Consider the following 26,529-nt stretch of genomic DNA (forward strand, 5'->3'; position numbering starts at 1 on the left):
TGTATCCTTCCCCCCATTTTGTTTACTGTTTTCAGCTATTAGTTGACTTTTGTTCCTCATTCTCTCTCCCCCCCCCTTCCCTCCTTCCCTTGCTGTTCCTGGCAGAGTTGAAATTTTGAGAGCCCGAAGGAGATGTATAGTTCAAAGTTAGAATTTTAAGGATGGTTTTAACCGTTGCCGATTTGTATGTATTGTTTCAACTCTGTTGTGACCTGGCCTGAGTCCTGCTGCAGTTGGGAAAGGGTGGGCTATAAATTAAGCCACCGTATGAGGCTACTTGTGTAAATTAGAGCTCGACCGAATATAAGCCGAGGCACCTAATTTTACCACGAAAAACTGGGAAAACTTATTGACTCGAGTATTAGACTAGGGTGGGAAATGCAGCAGCTACTGGTAAATTTCAAAAATAAAAATAGATACCAATACAACATGTTTTTTTTTGAATATTTATTTCAAAGAAAAACAGTATGGTATCAACAATAACTTTACAAGTTCTGAAGTGGAATATAGAACTCTCACAGACAGTATCTCTTCAGAGTTTCATAGGGAAGATGTCAACAAGATCCCCCCTTTTAAAAAGTCCCTACAGATTCTCCTTCAACACGGCTAGCTTATCATGACACAGTGAAGATGCTTGCAGATGGTGATGGCAACCGCGTACCTTCCAAAGGGAAGTCTTTTCTGCAGAGCATCTGCCAGCTCAGCTGGACAGAAGTCCCACCTGCTTTCCAAAAACACTGGGTGGGGGCCGAAGAAAGGTGCTGGTAGTGGCTTGCACCATAGGGCACCCTGTGTGTGTGTGTGTGTGGGGATTCCTGCCACCATGTAGAAAAGCTCCAATGGTGTGTGTGATTTCCCAATGGAGTATGGCTCCCTAGCATTCATGGAGCCTCCTGGCATTCTGAACAAAAAATTCTGTAACATATACATTGCAGAATATTTAATATTCACACCTTATTCACTGAATATTCCCACTCTGTGAATGATAGCTACTGGCAACCTGTAGTGCAGTAGAAGCTTAACAGCCCAAGGCTTACTCTGGGAGCTGCCTTTGTGTCTGCACATAGGCAGGGGGGAGCAGGTGCAGAAAAAAATACCCTCAGGTTCTCCTTTTCAACACGGATAGCTTATCATTGCAGGTCACGGTAGAAGATAAGCTTTGGCATTGCGTGATGGCAGCCGCTGCCTGAAGCAAGTCTTTTTTGCAGGTCTGCCAGCTCAGCCGTTCACACGCATATAAGTCGAGGGGGGCTTTTTTCAGCACAAAAAATGTGCTGAAAAAGTAGACTTATACACGAGTATATACGGTAAGTAAATAATAAATAATTTTTTATGCATGACTGAAGTATGAGGCAGTATCTGGAAGAAGTCGCAGCCCAGCTTTGCCACCCCGGAAGTACAACTCATCTTCAGACTACAGAGGTCAGGCCTCCTGGAAGTGAGGATGCCACTGAGGTCCCCCACCTCCCAAGGCTCCGCCCCCAAATCTCCAGGAGTTTCCCAATCTGGAACTGGTAACTCTTAAAACCCCACTTCCTATTCCTTCCAAAAGGCCTGGGGGTAGGGGGGACAGGCAGAGGTGGGATCCGGCAGGTTCTCACAGGTTCCCGAGAGTAGGTTACTAATTATTTGTGTGTGCCGAGAGGGGGTTACTAATGGGTGATTTTGCCACGTGATTTTTTTTGCCTTAGTGCGACGCCCCTCCTCTCAGCAGTAAGCAGAACTCTGAAGCAGTAGTCTAGCAGAGGAGGTGCACTGGCAAGATGCGTGGCAGCCTGCGCTCATGCGTGCATTCAAGATTTCCATGCCCAAGGACTGGGGCAGTGGCTGTGCATCCTTGCCACAGCCCCGCCTCAGTGAATACTCCCGCCCCTGGAATGCCCGGCCACGTCCCTGTTGTGCCCTGCCCAGCCCCATTGGCGCTACGCCACCGTTTGAATCCCACCACCATGGGAACCTGTTACTAAAATTTTTGGATCCCACCACTGAGGACAGGGCAACTCTACTTAGTACAAGCACTGCAATACACATCAATACAACCCATAATACATCATAAACTACCTGCTTCGTGGCCAATTTGAAGCATAGGTTTAAATTTGGAAGTCCATTCATGAGCCTGAAAACATTCAAATAGATTGGGGTTTTTTTTAAAAAAATATGCCACTTCATGTTTATTCTTCCAAGCCTCCTTCCCCTTAATTTTATCACAAGGGGCATGTAAATCTTTTTGGAAAAGACAGGTGGGGGATTTGCTGCTAGATGAATACCTACTGTGGGAAGCTGGCAGTTTAGGGAAGGGATAATAGATGAGATCTCCGTGGAAGCCAGGCTACTTTGATGGGTTGAGTAATTTAAAATATCTGCTGCCAACTTTGGGATTTACTCAGCCCACAAAACTTACTTATTGCCTAGCAGAAGCTGACTTTTGTGATTTATCCTTTTGCCGTCCGGTCCTACCTTTTTCTGAAAAGCTGGGCTTTTCATCCACCACTTTGTTGCAGGAAAACAAATCATTTTCATAGCCACAAAGCCCTAGAAAACCTACCGGACAAACTGTTGTAAGATTTACTAAGCTGGGCTGAACTCATTGTGTGCATTTAGCAGAAAATGACGATGCATAAATTACAACTGATGGGCATAATTTTTCAGCTATGTAATTCATTTGCCACAAGAAGGACAACATGATGCTTACAAAAGTTATTGATGCGGAGCTAGGGTCGGAGCTAGGGGGAACTGTGCCCTGGGCACGTGTGCACCCCGCACCCCTGCCAGCCTCCGTCATGCCCCAGAACGCCCCCAGAATGGTCCCTTTTGACCGAGGTAAGCCGCCTTCGTGCATTGCACTAAGCTACCCTTCCCCTTGGCTGCCATATACTCACTGCCCAGAATACCTGTAGTGTTTCCAGAGTGGCACATGCAGAACATTGCACACAGTCAATAAACATATGACACATGGGTACCTTTTTTTTGCAGCCATTACCAACTGGTAAACAAAATATGCAGGTGACATTTTTGCAGCCACAACCAATCAGTAAACCAAAACCGAGAATGCCAAAGGAACCATGAATCTGGGTATGAAGAGTTCTCTGGGGTCTTTAAATAAGTGATGGCCACAGGCAGACTGGCCCAGCCAGATTCCTGGTGGCAGCAACAGACCCAGCCAACATTCAGCCAACCCAGCCAACCCAGCAACAGACCCAGCACAGCCAGTGTGGTCTAGTGGTTAGTATATCAGAGTAGGATCTCAGAAACGCAGGTTCAAATCCTTGCTGCCGGGCGGCCGGGTCCAGAGTGGGCGGAGCTGCTCAGACATTTTGTCGCCCCCCACGTGACCTACAATTTCTACGCCCAAGGCAGCTGCCTCTTCTGCCCAATGGGTGGTCCGCCTCTGCTTGGAACAGTCACCTTCTCTAACGCACCTAATCTAATGCACAGGATTGCAGTTGTGAGGATAAAATGGAGGACAGGAGGACAATGTTGTGAGTTGCTTTGGGTTCTCAGATGGATAAGCGATATATAAATAAAAATAAATGGTTCCTTGTTATTCATTCCGTGCAGACCCACAGGAAGGGGAAACTGTGCTCAGGGCACATGTGTGCCCTGCGCCCCGCCATGCCTCCGCCCTCCCCCGCACCGGCACGCACCTGACGCATCACGCACCCCTCATATCCCCTTGGTGCTACGCCACTGATTCCATATCACTGTGAGAGATCCCCAAATGGGTCTTATACATTTTGGGGAAGTTTTAATTGCAGCAGCAAGGGGTGTCCTGGTGCGGTTATTTATTTATTTATTTAGATCCCACTTTTCTGCCCAGTGGGGGCCCAGAGCAGCTTACCACATCTCCATTTCATTCTTGCAATAGCAACTATCTATCTATCTATCTATCTATCATCTATCTATCTATCTATCTATCATCTATCTATCTATCTATCTATCTATCTATCTATCTATCTATCTATCTATCTATCTATCTATCTATCTATCTATCTATCTATCTATCTATCTATCTATCTATCTATCTATCTATCTCTCTATATCTATATCTATATCTATATCTATCTATCTATCTATCTATCTATCTATCTATCTATCTATCTATCTATCTATCTATCTATCTATCTATCTATCTATCTATCTATCTATCTATCTCTCTATATCTATATCTATATCTATATCTATCTATCTATCTATCTATCTATCTATCTATCTATCTATCTATCTATCTATCTATCTATCTATCTATCTATCTATCTATCTATCTATCTATCTATCTATCTATCTATCTATCTATCTATCTATCTATCTATCTATCTATCTATCTATCTATCTATCTATCTATCTATCTATCTATCTATATAGCAATAGCAGCTATATATATATGTATATATATATAGCAAAAAAGGGCAAATGCCAAGCTCAGACAATGGAGCGGTGTCATCTTTTGCTGTTGTTGCTGGCCAAAACCCCTGTGAGGAAAAATAAATATAGCTCCTTCACAGTTACGCGACTGAAGTTTTCAGGGTTTTTTGATGTTATTGTGCATCTTGGCAGACATTTGGGACGGCTGCTACCAGAGCTGTGAAACCTGATTTGTCTAGCGGTGATTAGACAGTCGCACCAGTTTTCAACAATACTCCCCGGTGACAAGGATTTTATCAGGTGTCAATCAGCAGATTGCTCCCGTTGGGCAGTTTTGTTTAAAAAAACACAAAGTGTTGTCGTAGTGTGGAGAAAATAGTCCACTCTCAGAGTAGCGCACGAGTGGTCTAGTTCAGGGGTTCCCAACCTTTCTGAGCTCATGGGCACTTTTGGAATGATGACATATGGGGTGGGTGCAGCCACAAAATGGCCTCCACCAGAGTGGAGCCAACTACAAAATGGCTGCCACACGAGGCAGAACTAGTCACAAAATGGCTGCTCTAGCTTACTTTCAGTCTAGCTTACTTTTCAGTCAGCCAGTGAACATCTTTAGGCTGACAGGGCCCAATCAACAATTTTTAAAAATCTGTGCAGCCAATCAAATCTCCAGTTGCCCATCGGAAGCTCTGTTGGGCAAAAGTGTTGGTTGGTATACATTATTAGCAGAGTTTAGCACATAGGTGTCAAACTCATGGCCCTCCAGATGTGATGTCCAGATGTCCATCACATCTGGAGGGCCATGAGTTTGACACCTATGTGCTAAACTCTGCTAATAATGTATACCAACCAACACTTTTGCCCAACAGAGCTGTCCATCACATCTGGAGGGCTGCGCGTTTGACACCTGTGGTTTAGCAGATAAAGACTAAGATACTAGTGAGTTGCTATATGTAAATGTTTGTTCGCTAAAAGGGTAGGGTAACGTGGAGAAAAACAATAAATACTATAGTGTACTGTTACATATTTAGTAGTTATCTCAGCAAATGGGAAGAACTGACTGAGAGAACAAAGTAAATAAGTTAATTTTATAACTTCAGGTATATGTGCTCACAGACATGTAAGCAATGGCTTTCAAACTGGCCAATAGCTAATCAATAGGTCATCTCATTAGAATGTGATTTCAACATCCTCTTTACACCAGACAGTTAATGCTTTCCTGACTGGTTGTGACAGATACTTGCAAACAGTGACAAAGAGAGGGGAAACTGCACCCAGGACATGAACTGCCCGCAAACCCCCGTGAGGCCCCTCTTGTCCTGTCCCTGACATACCCCCTACCCTCGACACCCCCCATCCCGACATGTGATGCCTGGTGGTGCCTGGGGCGAGCCGTTCCGGATGTCCCCATTGCAACTCTGCCTCTGCTTGCAAAGACCAACAAAAAACCCATACTTGGCTCCATCCACTATCTAAAAACTCTTGGTAGATGCCAAGAAATGCATCAGTGGGCAAAATGGCTACATTGCTGATCCCTGCTCTAATGTATCACCACCATCCTGAACTATTAAAACAACTTCCATTTGGTAGATGTTTCATGTGTACTGGGCCGCACAATGCCTGTATCCAGCCTGTATCTAGGGTTACCAGTTTCCAGGTGGTGGCTGGAGATCTTTCACTATTACAACTCATCTCCAGGAAACAGAGGCCCCTTCTGCATGGGCCAAGAAACATGGCTGTAGGCCGCTATTTAAATCATTTTTTGGGGGGGGGGTTCACACAGTTCCCACCCCTACAATGAGTCAGGGCCACGTTTAAGCAGCCAAGCAGGGTTTTCTAAAGTGGCTGAAAAAGCAACTCTTTCAGAGAAACCCGGCTGCGAGCTGCCCCCAAGCGAATGGCCAGGCAGGAGACAAGTTTGTTATTTCCACCTCCTGAAACGGCGCTTCCACAGGAGGCAGTTCACGGGCAGCTTGCCAAACCTGTGGGCATGGTTACAAGCTGCCTGACTCTGTGGGTGCCCGAGGGTGCACCCCGAGGCTTGGCAGCAGGGTCCCTGCTGGCTGGTGACATGTTAGTTTTTTTCTGAGTGTTTTTTTCCCAATCCAATCCAAAAACCTTTATTAGGCATAAACCAGAAGTACCCTACATTCCAAATACAAAAACAGGATCATTGTTATATATCATGTAGAACATGGATTAAAAATGTAGCAACTGCTTCAGAAATTTCTACATCAGGGCTGTTCAATAGCTTAGACATTTTTAGTTTGTCTGAGAGAAACGTAAATTCTAGAGGTAGTAAAGCTCCCAGATCGGTTCTAATATCATTATACCTCGAACAGTAAAGCAGGATATGAGGGATTGAGTCTATAGCATTGGGACAGTACCGACAGCAACACTCACATTGTGGGATGTTAAGGAAACGACCTTGAAGATAGACAGAGGGGAATGAGTTGCACCTTTCTCTTGTCATGACCTGTCTGCACTTATAATTAACAAGCTGTTCTAAGTATACAGCAGGGCTAGATTTCGGGGGTGTGATCCCAAAGTATAGAGGGGGACAGGAGCTTTGTGCAGCACTCAGGAGAGATTGGTATTCCTGGTCGTACAGTCTGATCTTTAGATGATGGTAAATTTCCGTGGCGGTAAGCATATGAAGAGACTCCCATGAGAAACCCAAGGAGAAGATTTTTTTTTCAATATGGAGCCACCACTTCGAAAGCTGAAGCTCCCTCATTTCTAGAGTGTTTTTTCTGTATATATGCAGGCACAATCAGGAAAATAAAATTTAAAGAAACCATGTCCATGAAGCGCTTTCAAGCGAAGCTGCACAGACCAGCTGAATCGCTTGCTGACCATGGGATGGCCAACCATTCAATTGACCTGCAAGGAAAACGGCTTCATTTATGACGGGTGCAACCTGTTGTACTGTAGTACATCACCCACTAATGCTTTTCCCGGTGCCCATCGTGTGTTCTTAGAAAGTGAGCGTGTCTGGCAAGGTTTCTGATTGGCCATTGGTGATCTGATTGGCAGTGCAGATTTTTTAAAAAGTTGCTTCAGTTGAGACCACAGCACAAGGATCTCCACTGCCAACTGAAGGTGTATGCAAGAAAATATTTTTAAACCACTTGTTCAGTGGTTCAGCAGCTGTGGCGCAGTGGCTAAGAGCAGGTGTACTCTAATCTGGAGAATGGGGTTTGATTCCCAGCTCTGCCGCTTGAGCTGTGGAGGCTTATCTGGGGAACTAGATTAGCCTGTGCACTCCAACACATGCCAGCTGGGTGACCTTGGGCGAGTCACAGCTCTTTGGAGCTCTCTCAGCCCCGTCCACCTCGCAGGGTGTTTGTTGGGGGGGGGGGGTGGAGGGAAAGGAGCTTGTAAGCCCGTTTGAGTCTCCTTACAGAAGAGAAAGGGGGGGGGGTAAATCCAATCTCTTCTTCTCTTCTTCTTCATTGAAAGAGGCATCCTCTTACAAAATTCTGCCTGAAATGCTGAAGAATTACTATTAGAGTTGTACACTACCGTGCGCCCTGACATTTTTGCAGCTGGCTCTGCCTTTTGTGGCATCCATTTTGTAGCTGCTCCTGATGTCAGAATCCCAAAGATACCCCCAGACTCAAAAAGCTTGGGGATTCCTGCTCTAGAGGGAAAACCCAGAAGTGATGACAGGAAGCTCTTGCGATCTCCAGAAACTGCATGATTGTATTGTGCCTACGGTTTTATTAGCAGAAGATGGAAGACGATAAGCATGCCTTCATTTACCTGCAGGGGTTAACAGCTCGAACGTACTTGTTGGAGTCCTAGAACGAGCTGATGGAATCCAGGTCTGAGCAGTTCACTCTGGCCCATGACAGGAGCACCAGAAAGGTGGAAAATACCTGCACAGGTTTTCTAATTCCCGAGCCCTGCTTTGAGTAATTATTGGATACACACATGGTTGCCAAAAAGGTCTGGAGGAACATGTTTGGATAATTGGGCAGCTGAAGCATTTCATGGCATGGAGGCAAAGTGCATCGCCTGTGAATAATGCCTCATTAAGGTGCTATTAAAGGAACTCCTTTCCTCCTAAGCCTTTGCCCATGCGACACAGGGGAAGTAGAAACCAGAGAACAGCTCCTCCCGAACTGTTTGCTCTATATATCCCAATATGTCGCTCTGATCCTGTCAGCCTTAACTGGAAGATCCGAAGAATCTAATATTTCTTTTCTGCTTGCAGACTCTTCCAGGCAGTTAATGACCCAAGTTGCCCTTTGGGTGAGTGGGTTGCATAAGCGGTTGATTGAGGCTAATATTTCTACTATATAGCCGACAACGTCAGGAAATATCTGGCACTTCCCGATTTAGTTCTATTTGCTAAAAGGATATATCCACTCCTCAGGCTCTGGAGAATTACTAATTAAAACAACAGGATAATTAAATTTTCCTAATATTAAAATAAGTAAATGAATAACATTGAGCCTTTACATACACATTTTATAATAACCCGAAGTGCCATGGCTGAAGAATATTACTCATTTATATATAGTCTGTTCCCGCCCAAATGGTGTTTTCAAACCTCGCTCGGGCTTCCATTCGGTGCCATGCAAACGGTGCCATGCCGGCATTTCTCCCCTGGCCCTCCCAAATGCTGCTTACCTCGGGTATCCTTCCATTGCGTTGTGCAGGCCAGGAGACATGCCTCCTGGCATCCGACTCCAGGGTCATCGCTCTGGCCAGGGGGGCATGTCCCCTGGCCTCTACAACGCGACGGAAGAAGACGGGAGGTAAGCAGCGTTTGGGAGCGGTGCAGCCTGTGTGAAGGCTGCGCCGCAGGCGGTGCGCCCAGTGGGACCATCTGTGCAAATGTAACCTCAGCTTGTGGGTTCTGTGGGGCAGAACTTGGAATGAGTTTGCAACAACAATTTTTAAAAACAAAATGGTTTACTTTCTTAACATATAACATCAACATTTAACATCACACTTCAAGGTCCTGTTCAGGTTGCACTTCAAGTCCTTCTAGTTACAGTCTTGTAACGCCAAGTCCATTTCTTCTTTGCAAGTGGGTTGGCTCCTGAAGACTCCAAGGGCTTGGTGAACAGGATTCAACATGATGAAGGTTTCCAGGAGAACTCTCACCCACTACAACCACAAAAAGAAACCCTGAAACAATAAACTCCAACATTTACAACGTAGCAAAAATAAACAACTACCTTCCCAGTAGTTCCCAACAATATTGCAGTTACCTTAACAAGGTGTTAAGGGCTTATACAAACCAAGGTCCGAATCTGGTAGCCTTGTCTCTTCCAAACTACATGAGCTCCGCAGCCTCTTGCTGCTTTGAGTCTCCACCCTTACTGGAGTCAAGCCCATTCCTGAGCATGGGGGGTTACACAAACAGTCCACGGGGAGTGCAAGCGGACATAAACTATGCTGCACTTGCACCCATAACTAACCCGGTCGCGAAAAGGGCCTTTGTGTGTGTATGTGTGTGCTCTGTTGTGGAGGTGTCAAGCCATAAAGGGGAGGGAGGGCTTTTAGGCAAGCCACGCATCAGGCAGCAGGGCACTCCTCGCATGTAAATGGAGAAACCTGAGGAGACCCCACTGGAGACAAGGAGCCTTGGGGTAAGCCTTCCATGCTCAATGGGCCTTCGAGCTCTTTGACGTATTAACACGGACTTACAGAATTAGATACTATTGACAATTATGTACAAGATTATCTCTCTCTATAGTTCTTTTGTGCGCCATTTTTGGCACTGGTTTGGGTGCTCAAGAGAGCTGTAATTTTCTTTATGGAGAATTTTGTTTAGGAAGTAATAGCAAGCAGACTGTAGGCACCGCTAACAAATGGTGTTATTGCCTGAATGCTTTCGCTTAGATAAAAGAACAGTTTCAATGCCAAATAGCTTTTAGTGCATCCTTAGTTATTTCCTTTCTTCTTGGTGTACTTAAGTGGTAGTCTAGGACAGTTAACCCAGAAATACTTCTATCCATGATGTACCTCTTCGGGAGTTCTGCTGTCAAAGTAGACTGAAGTTTCCCACTCTCCTGATTCATCTTGGAACATTGTGGGTCTTGCAGACATCTGAGCAGGGGCGGAGCAAGGGGAAACTGTGCCTGGGGCATATGTTCACCCTGCACCCCGTCACCCCCACCCATGGTACGCGCCTGGGGCATGGCACCCCGCCTTATCCCCTGGCAGCTATGCCACTGCATCCGAGCGATTTGTCTCACAGAAGATTCTTTTTTCTTCTTTTCCCAAATGGAAAATCTTGTAAGCTGCCCTGACCTTGGAAATGCTTTGGTCACAGGAAAAGGGCTATGCAGTTGGACTGGTGGGCTTTCAAGGGCCTTCCAAACTCAGAGACAGTCTCCTGGTCTCAGCTGGCTTTAGGTGAAATGCATACTCCTGGGTTCAAGCATGACTGAGAGATCTGCTACACCCTAAGAACTGCTATCAGACTGCCCACAGAATCCCTTTGTGCAGTTTCTGGTTTATCTCATACATTGGTTCTGGCATTAGGATCACACTAGAAAAGTGAATGTCGGAAAATAACGGCTGTTTGAGATTTAGCAAGCTGTGACCTTTTGCAGCTGAGATAAAAGTCCAGGTACTGGAAGAAGAAGAAGAAGAAGAAGAAGAAGAAGAAGAAGAAGCAGAAGAAGAAGAAGAAGAAGAAGAAGAAGAAGAAGAAGAAGAAGAAGAAGAGGAGGAGGAGGAGGAGGAGGAGGAGGAGGAGGAAGAGGAGGAAGAGGAAGAAGAGGAAGAAGGAGGAGGAGGAGGAGGAGGAGGAGTTTGGATTTATATACCCCCTTTCTCTCCTGCAGGAGACTCAAAGGGGCTTACAATCTCCTTGCCCTTCCCCCCTCACAACAAACACCCTGTGAGGTAGGTGGGGCTGAGAGAGCTCCGAGAAGCTGTGACTAGTCCAAGGTCACCCAGCTGGTGTGTGTGGGAGTGTACAGGCTGATCTGAATTCCCCAGATAAGCCTCCACAGCTCAGGCAGCAGAGCTGGGAATCAAACCCGGTTCCTCCAGATTAGATACACGAGCTCTTAACCTCCTACGCCACTGCTGCTCTTAACCTCTTACGCCACTGATGTTACCTACGCTCTGAATTTGAGGCTGTAGAACCAATCTACAGTTTCCGTGATTTCCAGGTTTGACAATCTGTCTATCAGATGGACTGTGAGATGTTCTGTAACCTCTTACGCCACTGATGTTACCTACCTACCTACGCCACTGATGTTACCTATGCTCTGAATTTGAGGCTTTAGAACAAATCTACAGTTTCTGTGATTTCCAGATCCGAGGTTTGACAGTCTGTCTATCAATGCAGCAAAGGACCTTGCCAGCGAAGTAACACTGGAAAAAGTCTACAACAACAACAACAAAGAGGCTGCAAGGAATGGAAACAGGAAAGCAGCAGGTGGGTAGAAGCTGGACCAGTTCTACCTTTATGCTGCACAGTGATCTGAAGGTGGCAGTGAAGATCTACCACGGAGAAATAGACTCTCTGTCATCCAGTAAAACGATAATAGATCAAACACGGGGAACAAAAAAGGCATCAAAAGGAAGGCGGAGAGGAAGAAAGCAAGGCAGTGGCAGGCAGCCAAAATGGCCGTTCAGGTGGGCTGGGGCTAGGGACACTCCACAGGATGGAAAGTCACAGGAAACGCCACAGTTGTGCTGCCAACAGTGAGTGCACAAAGGACCTATCATGATTTGACTTGGATCAAAAAACCCTCCCTATTCCATTTGCATATACTAATGACGTACCTTCAAGAACTGTCAATCATGTTTGCTGACTGGGAGATCGGAATGTCTGCCTTCTGACACTGACTTACATCCAAAACACATTGGTTTAGCTTGTTTCAAGGACCAACCCCCTGTCCCAGCAGCATCGAACAGCAAGCACACGGCCATGATAGAAATCGGTGCAAGGCCCCCTACAGTACACAGTTCTGGTTATTATACCATCTAGTTCAGGGGTCTGCAACCTGTGGCTCTCCAGATGTTCACGAACTGCAATTCCCATCAGCCCCTGCCAGGATGGCCAATTGGCCGTGCTGGCAGGGGCTGATGGGAATTGTAATTCATGAACATCTGGAGAGCCGCAGGTTGCAGACCCCTGATCTAGTTAAAGATAGGGAATTGGGGAGTAAAAATTCCAGAATGGCAATTTAAAGACCATCTCACAGTGAAAAACCTTTTAGCTTAAGGCTCTGTACAAGGTGCGGTGGGGTGTGTGAGAAACAACTAGGCTTGGTGAGTCAATAAAGCTGAAACAGTCAAACACCCCAAAAAGTCCAGTTTGGCTTTTGGGGTTTTTTATTCAGCCCTGAATACAAGCCTCCCCCCAAAAAACAGAGCCGAATACTTACAAAATCCAAAAAAGCTTATCAAATTATCGGATTTCGACTATTCAAAGTTTAAAGGTAGCCTTCCATAGTGGCTAGCTGCTTGGATTCTCTTTAAACTAGCTTATTTTTTTCCAAGTGTGGATCTACCCCCCCCCCCCCCCCCCGGAATCCTACCTCCACCTTACTTACCAATTGTTTGGTGTCTGCTGGGCTTTCTGACAGGGTTTGCAGGGGAAGTGCGGAGAAGCTGCCTGAAGCCCAGCAATGTTGCTGAAGCTGGCTGCAGTCCCCTTCTCTGGTGCACTCTGTGTTTTGTTTCCAAGGCAACAAATAGGAGAGCTGAGTCCCAGCCAATGAGAGCCATGCACTTCTGCAGGGACCTAGTTGGATAGGTCTTTGCAGAGTTTTTACACCTTTAGAGATTGAACGGGTGGGAACTGACTGTGGCTAATGAAGTGTGACCATAACTGCCAAGTGCTCCTTGGCCAATCTGGGAAGATTTGTATTCACAGAGATCTTCAAGCTCCTGGATTTGTTGCGGAGATGTCGAACCATATGGGCAGGGAGGCCATCAGTGGTGGCCCTGGCTGTTGAGGCAGGAGGTGGCGGCAGCTGGCAGGCCTGCTCATGGCCTGCCACCAGCTGTTGTGGCCCCCCTTCTGGCTCAACCTCCATCGATGGTGGCCACCACCAATGGAGGTTGAGTTGGGAGGTGGCAACCCTCCGGCCCACCCCTCAGTGCTTCCTGGGAGCCCAGAGCGGGGAGTAGAGCCCTCTGCTCCACCACCCCCAGCGCTGCCCGGCTTGGCTCTCCTCCCCGTCCTGGGCGCTAAAAGCCTTGTCGCTCCCCCCAGGAGAGGGGGAGCAAGGGGGCTTTTAACAACCGGTTTGCCCGAAATGGGCTGAACCGGCTGAATCCCACCATTGCATTATACCATTATATCCCATTATACTAGCCAAGATTGGTCTCAGCTTAATGGACAGCTTGCATGGCTCACTCCTCATTGGGAGGAGTGCAGCCAAGCCTAAAGGAGTGAGCCATGCAAGCCATCTGTTCAGAAGACTGAAACCCTGGGAGGGCAGTTAAGCTTGGAACCTCACATATCTTGGGCCAGTTTGAAGACAAATCAAGACCCAACTTGACCGGCAGTTGGTTGGCCCGGAAAACATCTTCAAGACGATTGTTAAAGCTTTGGAAGCTTTCTGTGGTGTGTTGCGGACTGATCGTATACCCACCGCAGATACAGAAGAATATTCTGATTTGTCCTTTTGATTGATGATGGAATGTAAATACTGACAAGAGGTGTAAAGAGCACCCATGTATGAACTCCCGAGTAAAGTTCGTGTCTTAGTGTTTTGTAAGAGACTCGGTTCTTCGGGCTGCTGGCCTTTTTGGGGCACCGAATCTTCAAGTTGTGGCAACCTCCGCTTGGTGGCTGGAGATCTGCTATTACATCACTTTCCCTGGAGAAAACGACTGCTTTGGAAGGTCAAGTCTATGACATTGTACCCCCTCGCCCCTCTCTGTCGGAATAATACCGGAACAGGGGCCCATAGCCAAATATCTTGAATTATTAACTGAGCCCCAACAGAGATGGATTATCGCAAGGGCCAGATCTAATACCTTCCCATTGGCCATTACAAAAAGTCGTTACTTATCCATCCCTGTCCAGGATCGGGTTTGTCCACACTGTAAAAATCAAGTGGAGACTCTTGCTCACATTATTCTCGACTGTCCGAGACAAGTGGGCATTAGGAATTTCTCCCCCAGGCTGGCCCTAGACGAATCTGAAAGTGACTCTGACTGTTCTGTTGTGGAGCTTCTGTTAAACAACACAGATGTCACACTCTTGGAAAAAGTAGCAACATTTCTTTTACAAGTGACAGAACTTTCTAAGTAATGTATACTGCTATATACAGTCTTCCTGTCTGCGCTTTGAATGTACTCTTGATTTGTATTTCAAAAATGTCTGGCAATGCTCTAGAACCTATTTTTAAATGCCAAATAAAGGTTGTTGTTGTTGTTACATTGTACCCCACTGACGTCCCTCCCCTCTCCCCAAACCCTGCCCTTCTCACGCTCCAACTCCCCAAATCTACAAGGATTTCCCAACTCAGATCTAGCAACCCTATTCTTTATTTAAGGTCAAGGGAAAGCATTTCGGCCAATTCAGATTCTTTTGCACCACAACTGTGGCCTGAAACCACACACAACATAAAACGGCCTCCCTGAATTGGTTTATCAATGCAGGTATGGTACCGGTTCCATTGACCTCCAAAAACTGCCTAGAAATATGACTCTGTTTCGATATAATTTCAGGCTGTTGCCACGTTAGTTTGCAGTAGAATAGTTGTATTTGAGTTTAAGGACTAACAAGATGTTCATGATATGAGCTTTCTGGGTATCTGACAAAGGGAACTTAGATTCGGAAAAACTTCTACCCTTAGAATCTTGTTGGTTTCTAAGGTGCTCCTGGACTAGAACTTAGCATTTCTGTATCTGCTTTGTCATCCAGGTCTGTCGACCATACAGGGTTGTATAAATGACCGGTAGGCAGAGGCGTAGCTGGGCCATACTGCACCTGATGCGCACTCTGCCTTTTCCGCCCCCCACCTGCAGCGCCCCCCCCCCACAAAACACACACACTTCCCTTAGTTCAGCCTGAAAGTGCAGGTTGGAAAAAGTGGCCTGTTCACTTGAGGCTAAAAATGGCCTGGTGGGGACAACAGTTCCCTGGAGACCTTGGGGCTCACAAGGTCTCCTGGGAAGTATAGTTCCCACCAAGCCATTTTCAGCCTCAAGTGAACAGGCTGCTTTTCCAGCCTGCAGTTTCAAGCTGAGCTGGTAAGGGTGGGGGGCAGAAAATTGCCTGTTCACTTGAGGCTGAAACACTTGAGGCTGAAAATGGCCTGGTGGGAACTACACTTCCCAGGAGACCTTGTGACCCCCAAGGTCTCCAGGGAACTGTTGTTCCCACCAGGCCGTTTTTAGCCTCAAGTGAACAGGCCACTTTTTCCAATCTGCACTTTCAGGCTGAACTAAGGGAAGTGTATGTGTTGTGGGGGGGCGCTGCAGGTGGGGGGCAGAAAAGGCAGAGCGCGCATCAGGTGCAGTATGGCCCAGCTATGCCAGGTGTGCGCCCAGTGCAATGTGCATCCACCTCTGTTGGTATGGCAGAGACATTAAGTTGCTCTGACCGTCAACCCTCACTTGGGTGAAAAGGTGGCATAAAAATATTTGAAAAGAACAAATTAAATAAAGTACTTTCCAATTCATTGTAAAAAACTGAACTGCACTCCCGTGGCTCGCTTTTGAAAAGAATGACAAGCAAAATGGGGCTCACAGTCAAATTATAGTGGTTGGGTAGATTGCAAAGTATTAGGCTAAAAAACAGAATGGGCAAAATAGTTATTGGAGAAAACTCAGTCTCCCCTCCCCAGTTGTTCAACCCAGCGCAATTTATATATTAGCATTATTACGTCCCAACACTTTCCATTGGCTGACCTCAAATGTATCAGGAACTTCGCAATGTAATCCGATGCAGAGTCACACCGTACCCACCGTGCTGATTTCAGTCGTCTTTGAAGCAGGTTTCTCTGCATAGGATCACACTGTGAATTGATGTACAGGTTGGTGCAGGCAGAAGGGAATGCAAGTAAGAGGCCGGGCTCTGTCGTTTTCTTGTGACTGAGAGTGCTGGTCAGCAAACTGTATGCATAAGCATAAGCATTTTATTGTCATTGTGCACGCACAACGAAATTTACAGCAGCATTCCTCGATGCACACAATTTCAGACTCATACCCCATCCTCACTTTCCCCTTCCTCCACCCATCCCTACACAGCCCCAAACACATCAACACGAAGCCGCGGAGTTCAGCATAGCCACAGCTCTAGAGTAGAAGCTGTCTCTAAGCCTCTTTGTCCTAGTTTTGATAGACCTGTATCGTCTGCCGGATGGTAGCAGTTCAAAAAGAGAGTGTGCTGGATGAGACGGGTCTCTCAGAATATTTTGGGCTTTCTTTAGGCTTCGGGAATTATAGAGTTCTTCCAAGGAGGGGAGAGGGCAGCCGATAATCCTCTGTGCAGTAGTGATCACCCTTTGGAGCGCCTTCCTATCTGCCACTGTGCAACTGGAGAACCATACACAGATGCAGTCGGTTAAGACACTCTCTATAGCACAGCGGTAAAAGGACACCAGGAGTTTTCCATTCAGTTGTTGTTTCCTTAGAAGTCTCAGATAGTACAGTCTTTGCTGGGCCTTCTTAACCACTGCAGCAGTCTGTACGCCACCGCGGCAGTCTGTATGCAAAGTGGTTCCGTCCCTGGGATCAGGAACAATTCGGAACAAAGGAAATAAAGCTTCTTGATCATAGCTAGAACTTTGCGTTTATTTTTAGAACCATGCGATCAAAGAATCATAGAGTGGGAAGAGGCCATCTAGTCCAAACGCCCTGCTCAATGCAGGATCGGCTTTAGAGCATCCCAGTGTTTGTCCAGCTGCTGCTTGAAGGCTGCCAGAGAGTGAGAGCTCACTTGCTTTATTTATATCCCTCCTTTCTCCCCTGCGGGCACCCAAAATGGCTTCCATTGCACTTTTGTCTTCCATTGTTCTCCTTCCAACAACCCTGCAAGGTAGGCTAGGCTGAGAGTGTGGGACTGGCCACAAGTTTTCATGGCTGAGCAGGGATTTGAACCTGAGTTTCCTAGTCCAGCAGTCTAACCACTACACCATACTGCACATAGATACTGTGCCCACGTACAATAATGGGGTGCGCCAGAGTGTCTGCTGCTGCTGCCCTCTTCACTCATTGGCCCTGCTTGCCAACTTCTTTTGTGCGGAACAACAATAAAGTTTTATATCCCCATTAAAGTCAGTAGATGATACACTTTATCTTTCTAGGAACCATAAAGCAAAGCTTCCTATTCTAAGAAAGAAAAGCACGCTTAAAATTCATCAGGCTAGATCTCACAGGAGGAACAGTGGCGCCTTGCCTGTGTCTGTTGGTGAAGCTGTCTTTAACATGCTTTGCTTGAGAGGGTATTCCCTGTACAGACGGCAGATGCGCGCTCGTGTGATCTAACGCTCCACCATACAAACACTTTGACCCTTTCTGCACTGACATTTCAAAACATTTTGAGGCAGGAAATGAAACGTTTCCACAGAGGCATTCCATATTGTTTTTAACCTCCTTTGGGTCCCCAAAGCATTTTATCGGAAGCCTCAAACATTTTAAATGAGTCCCCTTTTAAAATGATTCTCTGGTTTTAAAAACGGCTTCATTTGCCTGTGTAGTCCCTTTAAGAAGTTTTTCAAGTCTCTCTGCCTTCTTTGCACTTCCTCATTGGCGCCGTTTTCTCTGCTCACGCCCCTCGCCTGTTTTGCCTGCAGTTTTTTCCTGGTTTTCCTGCAGGATTCTATAGGGGTTTTTTGGGGGGAGGGGGGTAAATGCTTGAAGATTGGACTGTAGAAAGCACAGAGAGTCACAGCATGAAGCTATAAAGCACGGAAGTGATTGTTTTGACAATGTAATAAAAAAAACAAGGGAGAAATCACCAAATGGCAGCCAGGAATTGTTTGGAGGGGTGAGCGCATGCATACATCGTGGTAAAGGGAGGAATTGAAAATGTTTTCCAAATGTTTTCCCCCTTTTACAAAGGTTTTTGGGGATTCTTTCACACCTAATTTATTTACTTCTATACACCACCTTTCCTCTCAATGGGAACCCCAGGTGGTTGACATAAGAACATAAGAACTAGCCTGCTGGATCAGACCAGAGTCCATCTAGTCCAGCACTCTGCTACTTGCAGTGGCCCACCAGGTGCCTTTGGGAGCTCACATGCAGGAGGTGAAAGCAATGGCCTTCTGCTGCTGCTGCTCCTGAGCGCCTGGTCTGCTAAGGCATTTGCAATCTGAGATCAAGGAGGATCAAGATTGGTAGCCAGAGATCGACTTCTCCTCCATAAATCTGTCCAAGCCCCTTTAAAGCTATCCAGGTTAGTGGCCATCACCACCTCCTGTGGCAGCATATTCCAAACACCAACCACACATTGCGTGAAGAAGTGTTTCCTTTTATTAGTCCTAATTCTTCCCCCCCCCCCAGCATTTTCAATGAATGCCCCCTGGTTCTAGTATTGTGAGAAAGAGAGAAAAATTGACATCATCCCCCTCTCCTCCATTTCACAACCACATCCCTGTGAGGTAGGTTAGACTGAGAGTGTATGACTGGCCTGCAGTCACCCAGGAAGCTCCCATTATATGGTGGGGATCTGAAACTGTTTCTCTCAGATCCTAACCACTACGCCATGCTGGCTTTCTTGGAACACTAGCAGCGAGAAAGAGAAACTGCTGCCTAGCCTTCTCCCTGATGAGCTAATTTTCTAGCTGAGGGGAATTAGTCTATGCAACTGAGCCTCTGGCCACATGAGCCTAAACGTGAAATCTGAAGTGGGGCAGAAATGTTGAGGAAACAACACTTCAGAGACAACTAGACCTACATCACACTGGGAATCTCAAGTAAAAGGGACAACAGTGGCCATGTACAAAGATCCCATCACTTGGCAGGAAGACCTAGGCCGAATTCCCACTGAAAATTTAATCTAGACACAACCAAGCTTCAAAAGAATCGTCACCTTTTCATCCAGGTTCCAACATCCTCGCTGCAGCATGTTTCTAGTGAAGACGTGTAGGTCTGCCCCTTGGGGAGGTGCCTATTGTCAGGGGTGCAATTGTTAAGCTAGCGGCACCAACACTTCAGAGTATCTTTAGGAGACCCTCCTGATGAGACCACCCAGGTTTGGTGAAGTTGGGTTCATGGGGGCCAAAGTTATGGACCCTCAAATGTGTAGCCCCCATCTCCTATTAGCTCCCATTGAAAACAATGGGGGATGGGGACACCCCCTTTGGGAGTCCATAACTTTGGGACCCCCTGGACCAAACTTTACAAAACCTGGGTGGTATCAGTAGGAGACTCTCCTGATGATACCACCCAGGCTTGGTGAAGTTTGGTTCATGGGGGCCAAAGTTATGGACCCTCAAAGGTGTAGCCCCCATCTCCGATTTGCTCCCATTGGAGTGTTTTTTTCCAAAAAGGTGCATATACAAGCAGGTCCAGGAAAATCCCGTGATAAGGGGCGGGGGGAGTGCCAGAAACTGATCTGTGTTCCAGTGTTTGGCAGTGGGGAGATCACGAGGGAACCTGGATATTTCGGGTGACTATCCCAGGATTAATCGCCAGTGGGAAATTGCTCCTACTGAAGGGAACCTCTGGTCCACTATGCATGGAATGCTTTCTGTGACTCTTCTAGCCCTGCAGTGCCTTCGCACTGCAGTGCCTTCTAGCCCTGCAGTGCCTTCTCAGTGCCTTCGCAGTGGGGTCTCCTTGTGTTTTCCCATGTCAGACCCCAGGTCCGAAAATAATAGAAACTGTAGCAAAAAAGATTAGAGTCAAAGCGTCTATTAAAAAAGGCATTTACTGAGTGGTTGAAAAAGTTTTATTATTGAAAGATTGCATTTTAACATACCGTGTTTCCCCGAAAATACGACAGGGTCATATATTAATTTTTGCTCCAAAAGATGCATTAGGGTTTATTTTCAGGGGATGACTTATTTTTTCCCCATGATTTTGCGCCCCACCCCCACCCCACGTGACCAGATCAGCTGCGCCGGGGAATCTGTAACTAGGACTTATTTTTGGAGTAGTACTTATATTTCAAGCATTCTCCAGAAATCCCAAAAAAATCATGCTAGGGCTTATTTTCAGGGTTCAATGTTAAGTCTTGTTTGTTTTTCTTTTCTTCTTTTCTTTCTTTTCTATATTGTGAGGGCCTTTGGCCAAATACAATAACATTTTACTACTGCTACTACCTGGACTTATTTATCCAAGTTTAAGGAAACTTTTCAACCCATCCATCAGTGGCTTGTGTAAAACTGATTACATCTTGTATTGTCGAAGGCTTTCACGGCCGGAATCACTGGGGTGCTGTGTGGTTTCCGGGCTGTCTGGCCATGTTCTAGCAGCATTCTCTCCTGACGTTTCGCCTGCATCTGTGGCTGGCATCTTCAGAGGATTACATCTTCTTGGTTTTTTTTTACAAAACTTTTTATTAAGTTTTTAATAATACAGAAAGGGTAAAAACATAAAAAAGAAAGAAAGAAGAAAAGAAAGGGAATGAACTAGAGCAAAGAAGCAGAAAAAAGAATAAGAGAGAAGCATGAAGAAAAGAAGAAAGGAAGGAAGGAGGAAGTAGAAAGAAGAGGGCAAAAGAAAGAATAAAGAAGAGAAAGAAAAAAGGAACGATGCATTACATTCATCAGTACATTGTCAGTTCATTAACATTAAAGAATAAACCAACAAAAACTGATTTTATTGACAAGGCTTTATTGACATTCTAAATTACAATAAAACAATTGTCCATAAAAGACAGATAAATACAACAAACATTCAGAGTCTTATCAATAATGTAGTCCAAATGAACTCATCCAAAGTGCCATTCCCATACACCTCTCCACAGACCAGACTGAAGACCCAACAACAGAACCCAGGCATCACAACAACATACAGTATCAACACTCCACTATAAAACACAGAGTTTGTTGGGGTGGCACCAAACACAGAACAAGGGATAGGGGACAAGGAAATGGGCGAACAATTGATCTGCCTCCAATAGGTTGCCACAGCCTTCAATTGTCACACCATCTGGCAATCGATATCAAAAGCATAAGCATAAGCATAAGCATTTTATTGTCATTGTGCACGCACAATGAAATTTACAAAACTATGACATCTCTCTATGAATCACCCACAGGTTATTTGACTTTGGATGACCATGAACCCACAGGTTACTGGCAGAGGTAGGCACTGTATACCAGTAGCAAATAGTTAATGTAACCAACATTGTTGTTGTTATGATGATAGCAATCTAATGCTTAGTATCCATCTAGAGTTGCATCTAAAAGAAAACAAAAACTTATTTCCAAACTTTTTGTTTGTAGTTTTTACATTTCCAGCTAGGCTTCTCAAAATCATAACATAACGAGCATTAATACTAAATCAGTTCAGTTTCAAGGTTCTTCCATCAGGTATCACAGAAGGCCGGTCTTCTTACACAGGTGAGTCCGTAAAACTGATCACATCTTCACTGTTACTCATAGCTGCTATAGGTTATGGCGAGCAAAATAAAATAAAAATAAAGCTGCCCCCAGAAACCTCAGCATGTACATATTTGCATTATGGAAATGTAAGTTCATTTTTTTTTGGCAACGGCCACGTGAGGTGAATGCAAAACCCTTTAGCATTCACTTCCTACTTCAGAAGAGGGAAGTTTGTTTGTAGAGTGGCCATCTGTCTTTTTTAATTACTCAGCAAGGAACTCTGAAATTACTATTCAGCCTCTGAAAGAAATATTGCAGGCAAATCATATGAGTAATATGGTTACGATTATTTTCCCTGTCCAGAAAAAGGAAAAAAAAAACTCCCAAAGAGGTGGATTTTCAAAAACACAAAGGCAGGAAAGAGAGACCAATACAAACTCTTTCAACCAGGGGTGGGATTCAAATAATTGAACAACCGGTTCCGAGGGACTGGAGCACCTTCCTTATGAGGAGAGGCTGCAGCGTTTGGGACTCTTTAGTTTGGAGAGGAGACGTCTGAGGGGGGATATGATTGAAGTCTATAAAATTATGCATGGGGTAGAAAATGTTGACACAGAATTTTTTTTTCTCTCTTTCTCACAATACTAGAACCAGGGGGCATCCATTGAAAATGCTGGGGGGGAAGAATTAGGACTAATAAAAGGAAACACTTCTTCACGCAACGTGTGATTGGTGTTTGGAATATGCTGCCACAGGAGGTGGTGATGGCCACTAAACACAAACAAAAGCTTTAAAGGAGACTTGGACAGATTGATGGAGGAGAAGTCGATCTCTGGCTACCAATCTTGATCCTCTTTGATCTGAGATTGCAAATGCCTTAACAGTCCAGGTGCTCGGGAGCAACAGCTGCAGAAGGCCATTGCTTTCACCTCCTGCATGTGAGCTCCCAAAGGCACCTGGTGGGCCACTGCGAGTAGCAGAGAGCTGGACTAGATGGACTCTGGTCTGATCCAGCTGGCTTGTTCTTATGTTCTTATGTTCTTATGATGGTGGGATTCAAATAATTTAACAACTGGTTGTTTACAAGCACCATTTTAACAACCGGTTCTGCCGAAGTGGTGCGAACCTGCTGAATCCCACCACTGCTTTCAACCCTCACCCATGTTGCTGTTTCCCGTTCTCATGAGTTCTCATCTCCATAGGATATTTGGTAACAATGTGCCCAAAGGAGAGCCAATTTGCTTTGAAAGCATTCATTGTTCAGCTGCATGAAATTGGATTATTCCCACGTTCCCCTGTTCAGTTTTTCAGAAAGTACCTTCTTGCATGCTTAACAGTGCTATTAAGTGCTTAAGCAATTTTACCCTCTTTCTTCAAGAATATAAGAAAAAACAACAGGAGATCTCTTGATGGTAGTTTAGGCTTCCCAGTGAATAGTGAGTGCCCAGTTTTGCACTCCGGTGATTCATGCACAACTGATTAAATTTCAGCCAGCTGTCAGGGTACCACTGTTCAGAAACCAACTGCTCACGTTCTGCATTTTGAGAAAGGGAACAGTTTAATAAACCTGACAAATGAAGGATATAAAGAAGTTCAAAAGACCTCAGCTGGAACAGACCGGTGGTCCATTAGGTCCAGCATCCTCTCTCACATAGGCCCCTTCCGCACACGCAAAATAACGCGTTTTCAAACCACTTTCACAACTGTTTGCAAGTGGATTTTGCCATTCCGCACAGCTTCAAAGAGCACTGAAAGCAGTTTGAAAGCGCATTATTTTGCATGTGCGGAATGAGCCATAGTGACCAACCAGTTCCTCTGGAGGGCCAATAACAGGGCCTAGAGGCTGAAGCCCTCAGAAGAACATAAGAAGAAACCTACTGGATCAGACCAGTGATCCACCCGGCTCAGCATCCTCTCTCTCACAGGCCCATTCTGCACAGCAAATGTATAATAGGTTGCACTCATCATCATAAAGGAGGAGGAGGAGAAGTTTGGATTTATATCCCCCTTTCTCTCCTGTAAGGACACTCAAAGGGGCTTACAACCTCCTTTCCCTTCTCCCCCACAACAAATACCCTGTGTGGTGGGTGGGACTGAGACAGCCCCAAAGAACTGTGACTAGCCCAAGGTCACCCAGCTGGCATGTGTTGAAGTACACAAGTTCACCAGATAAGCCTCCACAGTTCAAGTGGCAGAGCAGGGAATCAAACCCGTTTCCTCCAGATTAGAGAGCACCTGCTCTTAACCACTACGCCACACTGGCTCTGGAACTCGTTTTCCTGTTTTCCCATTCACATGCATTCCATGCAGGCAGCAATTGCCCACGGAAACGATCTGGGTTGCTTTCACACCTTTGCATGGAGACGTTTCTCTTAAAAAAACAACAACACATGCGTAGCTAGGCATGCATGCAGAAATAAATCCCCACAGCCACACCAATACCCAAAGATATGACTGGCTGCACACGAGCTCACAATACCCAAAGATATGGCTGCACACGAGCTCACAATACCCAAAGATATGACTGGCTGCACACGAGCTCACAATAAAAGCAGCAGAACACACAGCAGAACCCATTCCTACAATATAGGCAGTTTTGTGGGGATGGGTCTGAAATAGATGAGAAATGTATGAAGAGGGGCAATCAAAGCTCTAGTCACCTGATCTTGGAGCAGAATCAGAGGTGGGATCCAACCAGTTCTCGCCACTTCTCTAGAAGCGGTTACTAATTTTTTTTCTGAGCGCCGAGAAGGGGTTATGAAAGCAACCTCCCTGCCCAATAGGGACTGGAGGTGCGTGTGTGCGGCGGCGCCACTGTTTGAATCCCACCACCGTCGGAACCTGTTGTTAAAATTTTTGGATCCCACCACTGAGCAGAATGGTCCACTAAACAGAACTGAGCAGCTCAGGTGGTTCCTTATTTTATTTTTTATTTTATTTATTTATTAAACTTTTATACCGCCCCATCCTCTAGGGGCTCTGGGCGGTGGATTTACTTTGCTGTTGAGTATTCCTTGGCTCAGCCATAATGCTTGGCAGAAAGTGCATCGTCCTAAATTCAGCTCTGGTTGGTACTTGGAGACTACCAGGGAGGTCCAGAGAGGTAATGGCAAACTGCCTATGGTCTGACCTGGATGGCCCAAGCTATGACTTTTTCAACATAAAGATGACAGGAGATTTGAGAATTCATCCAGCATTTCCTGGACCATCTTTGTTCTAGAATGCTCTGATTAGGTCCCAGTGCCTTGGGAGCAGAACTAGGTGAAGGGCAACAGTCTATTTGGTATATATAATCCTGTCAAGGCTGCAAAGTAAGGAGCGGAAATGTGGATGGTGCTGCACATCAAATTAGAATAGTTATCTCTCAAAAGACCAGCCATTTTACCTCAGAAATGCATAAAAACATAAGAAGTTTACTTAAACTGAGAGAGAAAACATACAGTATATACATTAACAAAGTATCACAAGTATATAGTTACATGCGCGGCTCATGGTTTGTTACAGTTTGGCTGTGTTACAGTATCTTTTACTATATAGTCAGAGCACATTTATATATCATTTGGTTTACAGAGTACAGAGAACATCTTTTCACCTAGTTAGTCAGTCAGGCAGTCTCAGAGTGTGTGTGAGGGAACAGAACACTACCAACGGATTTTAACTGTCACCTTTAGAATGTTTGTGCAGCTTCCCAGAATACCCTGCTGCTTCTGCTGCTGCTGCAGGCAAGCGAGGCTGGAAATTCCAACATTAGGTAGGCAGCAGGACCCAAACAGAGCATTCTAGAACAGACAGTCCAGGAAATGGCAGATGAATTCTCAAATCTCCTGTCAACCTTATGTTGAAAAAAGTATACACCAATCTTGCCAGATTGTGGAATTTAAGCAGGTTCAATCCTGGTTAGTACTTGAATGGGAGACCACCAAAGAAGCTCAGGGTTGGTATACAAAGGCAGGCAATGGTAAATCACCTATTTATCTTGAAAACTTGAGTAGGGATTACCATAACCAGACTGACTTGATGGCACTTTGAACGCACAAAACTGTTGTAGGAAGGAATTTTGGGGACCTGTGAAAATTCTAGATCATTTGACTGCTCAGTGGAAACTTCAACAGCATTGTGTCTTTGCAAGGGATTTTCGGGTTCTTTTTCAGGCGCATGTTGTATGTCATGTCTTATAATGTCAATCCTCATTTCTCCTTAACTTGCATTTCTCAACGGGTTTGGGAGAAAGGTGGATTGTCACTGCTTTTAAAAAAATAAACCTGGGATGCATGAGTGCAGATAAGAATGCAAAGATTTCTATGGAGAAGAAACTATTACTTAGTCCTCTCGGCAAAAAGGGCAGAAAAAATGGAGATGAAGTCAAAAGAGAAATACGTGGCCACTGTCCAGGGATAGGTGGCCAACAAGTGAGACTCTGGGTTGGACTCAACAGATTTTGAGGTCCATTTTGGGCTACAAGGGGAGGCAAGAAAGTCATCTCCATGAGTGGATATCCTTCTGCCTACAAAAATGCTCCAACCGATCAAAAGTCAGATATGCCAGCCCCCAAGTGACATCTGAGGGTCATCCACAATTACTGTTTGTCTCCAGGCTACAGAGATCACAGTTCCTCTGGTTAAAATGGATGCTTTGTAGGGTGGGCTGTATAGCATTGTACCCCACTGAGGTCTCTGCGCTTCCCAGTCCCAGCTGTCATATATCCTTCAGGAGTTTCCCAACATGGATCTGG

This window comes from Sphaerodactylus townsendi, linkage group LG01, assembly GCF_021028975.2.
Source record: "Sphaerodactylus townsendi isolate TG3544 linkage group LG01, MPM_Stown_v2.3, whole genome shotgun sequence".
Lineage (NCBI taxonomy): Eukaryota > Metazoa > Chordata > Lepidosauria > Squamata > Sphaerodactylidae > Sphaerodactylus > Sphaerodactylus townsendi.